Raw genomic sequence first — 13,661 nt, forward strand, 5'->3', positions numbered from 1 at the left:
TTTTCCAACAATTGTTTACAGACAGATTATTTCACTTATAATTCACTGTATCACAATTCCAGTGGGTCAGAAGTTTACATATACTAAGTTGACTGTAAAACAGCTTGGAAAATTCCAGAAAATTACGTCATGGCTAATTGATATAATTAGAGTCAATTGGAGGTGTACCTGTGGATGTATTTCAGGGCCTAACTTCAAACTCAGTGCCTCTTTGCTTGTCATCATGGGAAAATCTAAATACATCAGCCAAGACCTCAGAAAAAAAGTGTAGACCTCCACAAGTATGGTTCATCCTTGGGAACAATTTCCAAATGCCTGACGGTACCACGTTTATCTGTACAAACAATAGTACACAAGTTTAAACACCATGGGACCACGCAGCCGTCATACCGCTTAGGAAGGAGACGCGTTCTGTCTCCTAGAGATGAACGTACTTTGGTTTGAAAAGTGCAAATCAATCCCAGAACAACAGCAAAGGACATTGTGAAGATGCTGGAGGAAACAGGTACAAAGTATCTATATCCACAGTAAAATGAGTCCTATATCGACATAACCTGAAAGGTCGCTCAGCAAGGAAGAAGCCACAGCTCCAAAACCGCCATAAAAAAGCCAGACTACGCTTTGCAACTGCACATGGGGACAAAGATCGTACTTTTTGGAGAAATGTCCTCTGGTCTGATGAAACAAAAATAGAACTGTTTGGCCATAATGACCATTGTTATGTTTGGAGGAAAAAGGGGGAGGCTTGCAAGCCGAAGAACACTATCCCAACCATGAAGCATGTGGGTGGCAACATCATGTTGTGGGGTGCTTTTCTGCAGGAGAGACTGGTGCACTTTACAAAATAGATGGCATCATGAGGTATGAAAATTATGTGGATATATTGAAGCAACATCTCAAGACATCAGTCAGGAAGTTAAAGCTTGGTCACAAATGGGTCTTCCTAATGGACAATGACCCCAAGCATACTTCCAAAGTTGTGGCAAAATGGCTTAAGAACAACAAAGTCAAGGTATTGGAGTGGCCATCACAAAGCCCTGACCGCAATCCTTTAGAAAATGTGTGGGCAGAACTGAAAAAGCAAGGAGGCCTACAAACCTGAGTCAGTTACAGCAGCTCTGTCAGGAGGAATGGGCCAAAATTCACCAAACTTATTGTGGGAAGCTTGTGGAAGGCTACCTGAAACGTTTGACCCAAATTAAACAATTTAAAGGGAATGCTACCAAATTTTAATTATGTAAACTTCTGACCCACTGGGAATGTGATGAAAGAAATAAAAGATTTTGGTTCCAACTGCCGTGTCTTTGTCAGATGCAGAGTAGATGAATCGATGATCGCCGCATGTGTGGAAGCATGGAGCAGGAGGTGTGATGGTGTGTGGGTGCTTTGCTGGTGACACTGTAAGGAATGTTTGCCTTCTAGGCAGAGTTCCTCGGCCCAGTGTCTGTGTTCTTTTGCCCATCTGTGTTCTTTTGCCCATCTTTTCTATTTATTGGCCAGTCTGAGACATGGCTTTTTCTTTGCAACTCTGCCTAGAAGGCCGGCATCCCGGAGTCGCCTCTTCACTGTTGATGCTGAGACTAGTGTTTTGCGGGTACTATTTAATGAAGCTGCCAGTTGAGGACTTGTAAATTGTCTGTTTCTCAAACTAGACACTCTAATGTACTTGTCCTCTTGCTCAGTTGTGCACCGGGTCCTCCCACTCCCCTTTCTATTCTGGTTAGAGCCAGTTTGCACTGTTCTGTGAAGGGAGTAGTACACAGCGTTGTACGAGATCTTCAGTTTCTTGGCAATTTCTCGCATGGAATTACCTTCATTTCTCAGAATAAGAATAGCCTGACGAATTACAGAAGAAAGTTCTTTGTTTCTGGCCATTATGAGCCTGTAATCGAACCCACAAAATGCTGATGCTTCAGATACACAACTAGTCTAAAGAAGGCCAGTTTTATTGCTTCTTCAATCAGGCACAACAGTTTTCAGCTGTGCTAACATAATTGCAAAAAGAGTTTTATAATGATCAATTAGCCTTTTAAAATGATAAACTCGGATTAGCTAACACAACGTGCCATTGGAACACAGGAGTGATGGTTGCTGATAATGGGCCTCTGTACGCCTATGTAGATATTCCATAAAAAATCTGCCGTTTCCAGCTGCAATAGTCATTTACAACATTAACAATGTCTACACTGTATTTCTGATCGATTTGATGTTATTTTAATGAACAACAAATTCGTTTTTCTTTCATAAACAAGGACATTTCTAAGTGACCCCAAGCTTTTGAACGGTAGTGTATATATTCCATCACTTTGGACTGAGACTATACATTCACTCTTTGATATTCGTTTAATGATTACGACATTATAGCGCTAGTACTCTCCTGTCTCTCCAGCAGCGAGATGAGATTGTTAGACTTGGCGTAATTGTAAGAAGAAAAAGAGTCAAACCAAAGAAAAGTGAAGATAGACAGTGAGGAGGGGGATTGCCGAAGAAAAATATCTGGAGGACATTTTGCAAAGCACCTCTTAAGTTAAGAAAACGTTGGGTCTGAGGAGAAACAGCTGTGGGCAATGAACATTGGCATTGGGGATGAAAATACAGGCCGTTAATAAAAATAATAATCGGCTGAGCTCATAATTAAAGGCCCCTGGCGAGATAATTTGGCGAATGAAGGGCTTGCAGCGTCCTAGACACCCCTGTCACCGCTGCTCCCTTCTCCACGGTGTCCACCACACAGGGGGAGCCTGGGATATCATACCGTCCCTGCCCCATCCCTCTATGGTGCCACACGTGGACACAGGCTCTGCCCTGTTGACGTTGGCTCTGTGCCAGCAGTAGCCACTGGGGCTCTGAACAATCCTGAACGCTTCAGCATCTGTACACGTGTGGGTAGAGAAAACGGATGGGTTGCTTAACCCTGATGTCAAGATGTCCAGGATACTAGGGAAAAACCCCTCTGGCTCTCTCTCTCATATGGGTCTCTGTGGTGTTGAGGGCTCATTCCCCCCCCCCCCCACATATGTCAATGAAGAAATACTGGGGCCAATATCCCTCTGCCAAGAAATAAGGAGGCAATAAAAAGTTGCAGATTCATTTTTTTTTGTCAAGAAATAGTACAGGGAAAGAAAAGAACAAGAAACATCAGCTATTGTCACAAAGTCCACCAATATGGCCTTGAATAGACACTGAGATAAATTGTAAGGTATTTTTCAATTTGCCTGTATTACCCGTCACTCTAATTCCCCTGAGGTGTGTCTGTGGCATGAGTGGCATGAAGCCAAGCTTACTGTATCCTGTGATTTATAGTGTTAAAGGGAACAGAAATAAAAAGAGTGGGGAGGCTAACATAAATCACCATCATCACAATAACCAAGCTATAATAAAACACCAGCTCAACTTTTCAAGTGCAAAGACGTGAGGGAGAGAGGAAAAAAGGGGGAAAAAATGGAGAGGCGACAGACAGGGGAGAAGTGTGAGAACAGAGGAGAAGAGGACTGATATGGCCAGTAAACCTATCCCGGTAGAATTAGTCATGCCATCGATGGCCTGGAAAATGGCCCTTAATTCCCCCGCTTCAAATAATGGCACAGTCTAGTAGAGGTGTGTGTACCTACTTACTAGTTCTCTCTGATGAATTACAACCGTAACCCTCATTTCTGGTAGCATGAATACGTTACTAGGGTTACAAAGCTATAAAATGTGAAACTGTTTTTCCAGGGTAAAACATCATGACAAGGGAGAAGTGTATCCTGGGTAGGACATCATGACAAGGGAGCAGTGTATCCTGGGTAGGACATCATGACAAGGGAGCAGTGTATCCTGGGTAGGACACCATGACAAGGGAGCAGTCTATCCTGGGAAGAACATCATGACAAGGGAGCAGTGTATCCTGGGAAGGACACCATGACAAGGGAGCAGTGTATCCTGGGTAGGACATCATGACAAGGGAGCAGTGTATCCTGGGTAGGACACCATGACAAGGGAGCAGTGTATCCTGGGTAGGACACCATGACAAGGGAGCAGTGTATCCTGGGTAGGACACCATGACAAGGGAGCAGTGTATCCTGGGTAGAACATCATGACAAGGGAGCAGTGTATCCTGGGTAGGACACCATGACAAGGGAGCAGTGTATCCTGGGTAGAACATCATGACAAGGGAGCAGTGTATCCTGGGTAGGACACCATGACAAGGGAGCAGTGTATCCTGGGTAGAACATCATGACAAGGGAGCAGTGTATCCTGGGTAGGACACCATGACAAGGGAGCAGTGTATCCTGGGTAGAACATCATGACAAGGGAGCAGTGCATCCTGGGTAGGACACCATGACAAGGGAGCAGTGTATCCTGGGTAGGACACCATGACAAGGGAGCAGTGTATCCTGGGTAGGACATCATGACAAGGGAGCAGTGTATCCTGGGTAGGACACCATGACAAGGGAGCAGTGTATCCTGGGTAGGACACCATGACAAGGGAGCAGTGTATCCTGGGTAGAACATCATGACAAGGGAGCAGTGTATCCTGGGTAGGACACCATGACAAGGGAGCAGTGTATCCTGGGTAGAACATCATGACAAGGGAGCAGTGTATCCTGGGTAGGACACCATGACAAGGGAGCAGTGTATCCTGGGTAGAACATCATGACAAGGGAGCAGTGTATCCTGGGTAGGACACCATGACAAGGGAGCAGTGTATCCTGGGTAGAACATCATGACAAGGGGAGCAGTGTATCCTGGGTAGGACACCATGACAAGGGAGCAGTGTATCCTGGGTAGGACACCATGACAAGGGAGCAGTGTATCCTGGGTAGGACATCATGACAAGGGAGCAGTGTATCCTGGGTAGGACACCATGACAAGGGAGCAGTGTATCCTGGGTAGGACACCATGACAAGGGAGCAGTGTATCCTGGGTAGGACACCATGACAAGGGAGCAGTGTATCCTGGGTAGAACATCATGACAAGGGAGCAGTGTATCCTGGGTAGGACACCATGACAAGGGAGCAGTGTATCCTGGGTAGAACATCATGACAAGGGAGCAGTGTATCCTGGGTAGGACACCATGACAAGGGAGCAGTGTATCCTGGGTAGAACATCATGACAAGGGAGCAGTGTATCCTGGGTAGGACACCATGACAAGGGAGCAGTGTATCCTGGGTAGAACATCATGACAAGGGAGCAGTGTATCCTGGGTAGGACACCATGACAAGGGAGCAGTGTATCCTGGGTAGGACACCATGACAAGGGAGCAGTGTATCCTGGGTAGGACATCATGACAAGGGAGCAGTGTATCCTGGGTAGGACACCATGACAAGGGAGCAGTGTATCCAGGGTAGAACATCATGACAAGGGAGCAGTGTATCCAGTGTAGGACATCAAGACAAGGGAGCAGTGTATCCAGTGTAGGACATCAAGACAAGGGAGCAGTGTATCCTGGGTAGGACATCAAGACAAGGGAGCAGTGTATCCTGGGTAGAACATCATGACAAGGAAGCAGTGTATCCAGTGTAGGACATCAAGACAAGGGAGCAGTGTATCCAGTGTAGGACATCAAGACAAGGGAGCAGTGTATCCAGTGTAGGACATCAAGACAAGGGAGCAGTGTATCCAGTGTAGGACATCAAGACAAGGGAGCAGTGTATCCTGGGTAGAACATCATGACAAGGAAGCAGTGTATCCTGGGTAGGACATCAAGACAAGGGAGCAGTGTATGTGTTTTGTGATCCACTACAAACAGAGACCACTCCGCCTTCGAGACGCAATTGATATAGCAACATTTGAGTAGAATGGTTTCCTCAGCTGGCCCTGAGGGGGACCGTTCTTGTTGTTGTGGAAGGAGTCAGTTGGGGAGGAAGTCAAAGCTACAATCTCACTGGGTTTCCATTTAGCCCATAGCTTAACCACAGTATACTCTCAAGGATCCTTTCATGTTTAAGTAGACGACTGATTTGTAAACACTTCAGGGAGAAGATAAGGTATACTCCTGTTCATCTGCAGGGTGACTAGCAGGGGTGGTGGTCACTTACACACTACTAATGAGCCCAAGAGAAAATCTCACAACCAATGCTGCTGTATTTGAAAGTTGCTGGGGCACTTGATATATTCAAAGCCGTCTACTAAGCTTTCCCTATATCATGAAGAACAGCTAACAGCTGGTGAAAAGAGTAAAACTATTTACGGTGTGAATGTTTTTGTATTGACCACTCCCAGGAGCAGTTAATCAATGTAGGAATTAAAGTTAGTTGTCAAACTTATTTCTAGAAGCATTATTGTTCAAATGTGAGAACAGATAATACTATGTTAACTGAGATTTATTGTACTAATATAATATTTAATGTTAATTGTTGTGTAATTTTCCAGTGTAACGGACCTCACAGTTATTCAAGGCATGAAAACATAACTTTTACCCGAATGTGTCCCATCTGATATTCCAGGCGTGCTCTGTAATGTCAGTGTTTACCAAGCTTTCGCCCGGAAAACCCCAAAACCCCGTCCTCACATTCATGTGTTGTTCATTACCCCCAATTCCTTCCTTAGACTCCAGACCAAGGACTTCTACCACTACCCCTTCTCCTTTCATATGGTTTGGAGCCCTCGCTGAAAATACCCCCTTGATCCCCCCTCTCCCCCCTCAACCTCCCAACCCTCGCCACCCCCCACACTCCCGTCCACTGGGCCTTCCCCAGTCTGATTGACAGGACTGGGTCCTCCAGGGGGATTATGGGGGACGAGGGGAGGATTAGGCGCACTGAGCTTCATTAACCTGACTGTTTACACAACCTGATCTCTCAGCTGATCTCTCGCAATGAGACCCCCCCCTCGCCAACATCACCTCCATCACCACCACCTTCAGTCCTTTGTCTCAGTGTTGGGATTTTGGCCACAGACTGACTGGGTAACAACATTGAGCAGCGGTGGAGAGGTTGGGTGTGCTAGTTGTTAAACAGAATGATAGACTTCAGATTGACATTATGAAGAACTGTCAGTGAATACACCCTAGAATTTGGAAATGGAAATTTGTGAAATACCTCATAATGTTGTATTTGTATGTCATATTTCTATAACTAGAGATCTAGTTAGAGATCTAGTTAGAGATATATATAGCTAGAGATCTAGTTAGAGATCTAGTTAGAGATCTATAGCTAGAGATATATTTAGAGATATATTTAGAGACATAGTTAGAGACATAGTTAGAGCTATATTTAGAGATCTAGTTAGAGATATATAGCTAGAGATATAGTTAGAGATATAGTTAGAGATATATTTAGAGATCTAGTTAGAGATATATAGCTAGAGATATAGTTAGAGATATACACTGCTCAAAAAAATAAAGAGAACACTAAAATAACACATCCTAGATCTGAATGAATGAAATAATCTTATTAAATACTTTTTTCTTTACATAGTTGAATGTAATGACAACAAAATCACACAAAAATAATCAATGGAAATCCAATTTATCAACCCATGGAGGTCTGGATTTGGAGTCACACTCAAAATTAAAGTGGAAAACCACACTACAGGCTGATCTAACTTTGATGTAATGTCCTTAAAACAAGTCAAACAGTCAAAATGAGGCTCAGTAGTGTGTGTGGCCTCCACGTGCCTGTATGACCTCCCTACAATGCCTGGGCATGCTCCTGATGAGGTGGCGGATGGTCTCCTGAGGGAACTCCTCCCAGACCTGGACTAAAGCATCCGCCAACTCCTGGACAGTCTGTGGAGCAACGTGGCGTTGGTGGATGGAGTGAGACATGATGTCCCAGATGTGCTCAATTGGATTCAGGCCTGGGGAACGGGCGGGCCAGTCCATAGCATCAATGCCTTCCTCTTGCAGGAACTGCTGACACACTCCAGCCACATGAGGTCTAGCATTGTCTTGCATTAGGAGGAACCCAGGGCCAACCGCACCAGCATATGGTCTCACAAGGGGTCTGAGGATCTCATCTCGGTACCTAATGGCAGTCAGGCTACCTCTGGCGAGCACATGGAGGGGTGTGCGGCCCCCCAAAGAAATGCCACCCCACACCATGACTGACCCACCGCCAAACCGGTCATGCTGGAGGATGTTGCAGGCAGCAGAACGTTCTCCACGGCGTCTCCAGACTCTGTCACGTCTGTCACATGTGCTCAGTGTGAACCTGCTTTCAGACTGAGCACATGTGACAAACGTGGCGAATTTGCCAATCTTGGTGTTCTCTGGCAAATGCCAAACGTCCTGCACGGTGTTGGGCTGTAAGCACAGCCCCCACCTGTGGACGTTGGGCCCTCATACCACCCTCATGGAGTCTGTTTCTGACCATTTGAGCAGACACATGCACATTTGTGGCCTGCTGGAGGTCATTTTGCAGGGCTCTGGTAGTGCTCCTCCTGCTCCTCCTTGCACAAAGGCGGAGGTAGCGGTCCTGCTGCTGGGTTGTTGCCCTCCTACGGCCTCCTTCACGTCTCCTGATGTACTGGCCTGTCTCCTAGTAGCGCCTCCATGCTCTGGACACTACGCTGACAGACACAGCAAACCTTCTTGCCACAGCTCGCATTGATGTGCCATCCTGGATGAGCTGCACTACCTGAGCCACTTGTGTGGGTTGTAGACTCCGTCTCATGCTACCACTAGAGTGAAAGCACCGCCAGCATTCAAAAGTGACCAAAACATCAGCCAGGAAGCATAGAAACTGAGAAGTGGTCTGTGGTCACCACCTGCAGAACCACTCCTTTATTGGGGGTGTCTTGCTAATTGCCTATAATTTCCACCTGTTGTCTATTCCATTTGCACAACAGCATGTGAAATGTATTGTCAATCAGTGTTGCTTCCTAAGTGGACAGTTTGATTTCACAGAAGTGTGATTGACTTGGAGTTACATTGTGTTGTTTAAGTGTTCCCTTTATTTTTTTTAGCAGTATATTTAGAGATATAGTTAGAGATATTAGTTGGAGATATAGTTAGAGATATAGTTAGAGATATATTTAGAGACATAGTTAGAGACATAGTTAGAGATATAATTAGAGATATATTTAGAGATATAGTTAGAGATATATTTAGAGATATATTTAGAGATATAGTTAGAGATATAGTTAGAGATATATTTAGAGACATAGTTAGAGACATAGTTAGAGATATAGTTAGAGATATATTTAGAGATATAGTTAGAGATATATTTAGAGATATATTTAGAGATATAGTTAGAGATATAGTTACAGATATAGTTAGAGACATAGTTAGAGATATAGTTAGAGATATATCTAGAGATATTAGTTAGAGATATATTTAGAGATTTAGTTAGAGATATATTTAGAGATTTAGTTAGAGATATTAGTTAGAGATATAGTTAGAGATCTATTTAGAGACATAGTTAGAGATATAGTTAGATCTATTTAGAGATATAGTTAGAGATATAGTTAGAGATATAGGTTACATTTTTCTACTGGGGCGCAACTTTGGTTTTAAAAGTTGGGGGGACATATATATATATGTATGTTTTATCCAGTCGGATAAACACACCAAACAGCCTACCCGACCGCTCGGAGATGCCCGCATGGTCCTAAAGGACACTGTTGCCTCGTTTTATATCACTTTCCAATGATAAAACCAGGGGGGGACAAAAATGCAATTCCAGAATGTGGGAGGGACATGACCCCAGTGAAAGTTGCACCCCTGCTTTTCTCAAAGAGAAAGAGAGAGAGAGAGAGAGAGAGAGAGAGAGAGAGAGAGAGAGAGAGAGAGAGAGGGAGCATTGTTTTGGTCCAATGGACAGGATGTGCTTCAGAGTTTAACTCAACCATAGACCTTCTGTCAACAGTTGAAAAAGATTTAGGCTGTACTATTGTAGCAGGCATTGCTGAGACAGCCTCTATTATGCCTGAATGAGGATAAAGGGGAAAATAATCAGTAAATTACTGGCCATCAAGTGGTAGACTTCAAACGGACTGACTCAAGCTTTTTCGTTGCTACTCTCCAAGGACCCATTCGGCAGGCCTGAGTTGTGCCTGAGCTCTTAAGACAACACTGGGAGCTATTTGCCTTGAGATTAAAGACCCCTTCGTAGATAGCTAGGTGAGGACTGGCTCTCCCTAAAGAACTGTTAGCACAGAAGGACTGCCCACATTGTTTAGTTACTCTAGAGTCTGTGTTTTTTCTCGGCACTGAGGTGGAAAAGTAAATTTGAGTTCCCCCTGGTTCCAGCAACACGTTGAATGGTGTGTGTCGACAGCCACAGGAATGCACTGCTCTTAGATTTGGCTATGGTAAACATAGAAACACAACTCAGTCCACACCAAGATGAACCGTCCGTGGCACAAACTCAATGAGGACTATCACATTTGGAGGCACTTATTTTGTCAAACGGTGTATTTTTGTATTTCTTAAGTGAGTCGCCCATGTGGGCCTAATGTTTCATCCCGAATGCTTGTGAACGTTCGGGAGAGGTTGGTCAGAGGTGAGTGCCTTCTCGACAAGAAGCTAATTCTCAGAGAGCGCACACGAGAAAGAGAGCGCATGCGGCCAAATCATGACCGCCAGGAGCAGTCCAGTCCACCTGGAATCTCAGACAGGAAAACGGAGGAAAAGAGAGGAGGAAAGGAAAGGGGAACGGTTGAGGAAAGAGAGAAGGAATGGTTAAGAGGAGGACATCTGGAGTTGATTTGGAGGGGCTCTGTGGACACGCTAGGCCGTGCTTGTTTTGACTGGGATTCCTGGGGAAGTTGCCGTTTTGTGTTTTTGAATATTAAGTGGGTTGTTAATTAAACACAGACACAATGAGTAGAGGAGAAGTGAGGGTCAAGGGTCAAGGGGGGAGAGGGTGAAGGAAACAATACATGAAAATGGTCATTTCTCCTCTCAGAACCCAACCTGTTTACATTCGGTCTGGGGCTGCAAGCTTGTTAAAGTTGAGTGAATTTGTCTGCCAGTTTGTGACCCAATTCTGATCCAAACATCCAATGAGCAATATTATAAAACAGATAGTTTGGGCAATCTTATTAGACGAGAGCATTTGAAGGTGTGCTATTGCTGTGCAAACCTATAATGTGATTTCTGAAAAGTTGACAAAACTTTTGTCACTATATCCTTCCCCGTCATTTACTGCTGAACCGGTCCCTTCTTCTCTCTGAAACTACCAAACCAAACAGAAAAATAGGAGACAGTGAGGTACAGTGCTGCAGGAGAAAGTGACTCTCTTCTGCCATATTGCATGGTGTTCATGTCACGACAGGACAGCCCCATTTCAAAACACTTCAGTGGGGAAACCGTAACTCGATAGAGTCAGACCTCATTCCTGTCACTCCTCCAGGATAGGCATTGAGTGAAAACGACCTCATGGCAGACTTTACGCCCGCCACCACTGAATATGAATTCACCATCAACCATCCGGAGTTGCCAAGCAAAACTCAGCACAGTGCAAATCATAGCAGAAAAGAGATATTGAGGCCTACTTGAGGCCTACCCCTTGTTGGCAAACACATAATAACCCACCAGAGTAAATCATCCAACCATCAAAAAAATATACAACTTCATACACACACCTCGATATGTTTTGCCAATTTTTTCACATTTTCTCAGACAATGTCCATGTCGTTAGAGGGAAACAGCAAACATTCCAGGAGATTCCAAGAGGTTCCAGGAGGTTCCAGGAGATGAGAGATAAGAGCAGGGGAGTTCAGAGGGAAATGTGGCTGCTGAGGTGAAACTCTAGATTTGGAGCAGGGCTTCAGAGACTCTGATGATAATTTGCAGTGATATGAGTTTGGTAGTGGCAGCTCCAACAGCAGTCTAGGTCCCCAGAAAGCATGGAAGCTGAATGGAATGCATTGGGATTGGGTAAGGGAGGTGAATATTGCACTATGATGATGACGACCATATTCATCATCATCATCACCATTATCACCATCACCACCACCTTCATCATCATCACCATCCTCATCATCACCACCATTATCATCACCATCATCATCACCATCACCATTATCATCATCATCATCATCGAAGGTAGCAGTATCATGATCATTTTCACTGTTGTTTTTGCCAGTCCATAACTTTCCGGTACACAATTGGTAGAAAGGTACATGTCTAGAGGTTGCATAACTTGGGTATGCTTTATTTAACAGTCAACTAACTTCTTACCTGTTTTTAGATATTACATTGAAAAATTCTAATTTCAGAATAGGAAATGAAAGTAACAAGTAATTAATGAGCAGCAGTAAAATAACAACATTTTAGTCATTTAGCAGACACTCTTATCCAGAGCGACTTATAGTAGTGAATACATACATTTCATACATGTTTTTTTGTTGTTGTTGTTGTACTGGCCCCCCGTGGGAATTGAACCCACAACCCTGGCATTGCAAACACCAAGCGGGCATTGCAAACACCATGCTCTAACAACTGAGCCACAGAGAAACAACAGCAAGACTATATACAGGGGGGTACCGGTACAGAGTCAATGTGCGGTGGCACCGGTTAGTTGAGGTAATATGTACATGTAGGTAGAGTTATTAAAGTGACAATGCATAGATGATAACAACAGAGAGTAGCAGCGGTGTAAAAGGGGAGTAGCCATGCATATAGTCTGGGTAGCCATTTGATTAGGTGTTCAGAAGTCTTATGACTTGGGTGTAGAAGCTGTTTAGAAGCCTCTTGGACCTAGACAATTTTTAGGGTCTTCCTCTGACACTGCCTAGTATAGAGGTCCTGGATGGCAGGAAGCTTGGCCCCTGTGATGTACTGGGCCGTTCGCACTACCCTCCGTAGTAATTCTGTCCAGGTACCGCAACTTGACAGCAATTACCAGCAGGGCGTCAATGAAACACTATCTGTGGGTTGAGAAACACACACATTACATTTCAGTCATTTAGCAGACACATCCAGAGCAATTAGGGTTAAGTGCCTTGCTCAAGGGCACATCAACCGATGTGTCACCTAGTCAGCTCAGGGATTCGAACCAGCGACCTTTCGGTTACTGGCCCAATGCTCTTATCCGATAGGCTACCTGCACACACACACACACACACACACACACACACACACACACACACACACACACACACACACACACACACACACACACACACACACACACACACACACACACACACACACACACACACACACACACACACACACACACACACACACACACACACACACACACACACACACACACACACACACACACACACACACACACACACACACACACACACACACACACACACACACACACACACACACACACACACACAGTGTAAGGTGTTATGTTATTCCTTCTGCTTACCAAAAATGACTTAATGGGCCTACACAGTCTACTCAAACAGAGCTAACAGAGGTCTGTTTGCATCGCTCTCTGCGTAGTTCTACATACATTTATGCAGCAGAATTTGTGGAGCACGACAGCTCTGTTTTCGTGGACTGTGTAGACTCCTTTAGGAAACTCTCCAACGGAGGGGGGACTCTTAAACCTCGTAGTTAACAACATCAGGAAGCACCTCTCTCACATCTCCTCAGGGATTTATTTTATTTTATTTACAACCACGTATCACAATCATTGTAAGTAAAATGTTCATTAATAAAGAAGCAATCTGTAAGTGTTGCTGCAAGAAAGGCAAGTACAGTACTGAGATTAAATCTCAAGCCTTGCTGATCGATCTGCACATTGTGTTGGATGGTATCTATGATA

This window comes from Salmo salar, chromosome ssa22 (assembly GCF_905237065.1).
Source record: "Salmo salar chromosome ssa22, Ssal_v3.1, whole genome shotgun sequence".
Classification (NCBI taxonomy): Eukaryota; Metazoa; Chordata; class Actinopteri; order Salmoniformes; family Salmonidae; genus Salmo; species Salmo salar.